Raw genomic sequence first — 1,303 nt, 5'->3', positions numbered from 1 at the left:
AGGGATAGGCAAGGTGTCTGTACATGGACACTGGTGTCCGTGACTGGCCCTTGCAGTGTCCGCCACCCGTTTTTGGGTGGGGATGGAGGAGTAGGACAAATGAATCATGGTCCTGACTCCTCCTTGACGCAGGCGGCAACACGTTTTGCGGGGTTGAGGCCGCACCCACGGGATGCTGCCTAGTAGTGGGAAAGTGAGTGAGAGAGAGGGAAGAAGTGCAGTGCAGCCTGTGTCAACCACCCGTGGGTGAGTTTGGATAGGAGACTCTCAATACAAAAAAAAAAAGGTTAGAATTTTGAAAACATTTTACACTAGTATACCACAAGCAGTCTTTATATAAATGTTATTTTAAACTTGTTTGATTAGATGACTAATTTAAACTTGTAGAACTAGACCAGGGAGAACCAACAAGCAGCCCATTTAACAGCAAAGTGCCACTCTCCTGACTTACAGAAACTTAGAATGTGTTGGCAGATAGGAACCATTTAGCCCATCTAGTCTGCCCAATTTTTAGAATACTTTTATTAGTTCCTGGCCTTATCTTATACCTAACATAGCCTTATGCCTATCCCATGCATTTTTAAACTCCTTCACTGTCTCTACCACTTCTGCTGGATGGCTATTCCACCATGTATCCACTACCCTCTCAGTAAAGAGAGTGTTTTTTTATGTTTTTAATTTGAAATGTACCTTGGTGTCCTTCACTAAGGTCTGTACTTTGGAAAATGTCTGCCACAGCCTTGGTCCATGCCTATCCCTGATTTGTTTACAGGCTCTTGTTTATTGCATTGGGCTAGTAAAGCTTTCTTAATTTTAGCCATAATAGGCTGATGAAAAGTACAGGAATTGGCCCAGACAGGATACTGGCAAGGACAAGTGAAAGTGTTGTTGGAACACAGGATATAGCCAAAGCTGGGCAATGGCTGGTTACAGCTGAGCCTGGACAACAGCAGGAGATATGAGACTTGAATGCCATGCAGCAGGAAACACAGGACTTGGATGCTGTGCAGCAGGAGATACAGGACTTGGAAGCTGAGTCACAGATCTTGGATGGGATGTAACAGGAGTGCCGAATTGGGGACTTTGGCAGGAGGGCCTTAGAAAGGTTAGCGTACACTGGAGCAGGGTCTGTACCTTGGCAGATTAGTGTATGCTGGAACAGGGTCTGTACCTTGGCAGGTGAACGTACACTGGAGCAGGGTCTGCACCTTGGCAGATTAGTGTATGCTGGAATAAGGTCTGTACCTTGGCAGATTAGTGTATGCTGGAACAGGGTCTGTACCTTGGCAGATTAGTGTATGCT

The sequence above is a fragment of the Bombina bombina genome, chromosome 5, assembly GCF_027579735.1.
Source record: "Bombina bombina isolate aBomBom1 chromosome 5, aBomBom1.pri, whole genome shotgun sequence".
In the NCBI taxonomy this organism is placed as follows: Eukaryota; Metazoa; Chordata; class Amphibia; order Anura; family Bombinatoridae; genus Bombina; species Bombina bombina.
Note: the sequence above shows the minus strand (reverse complement) of the source record.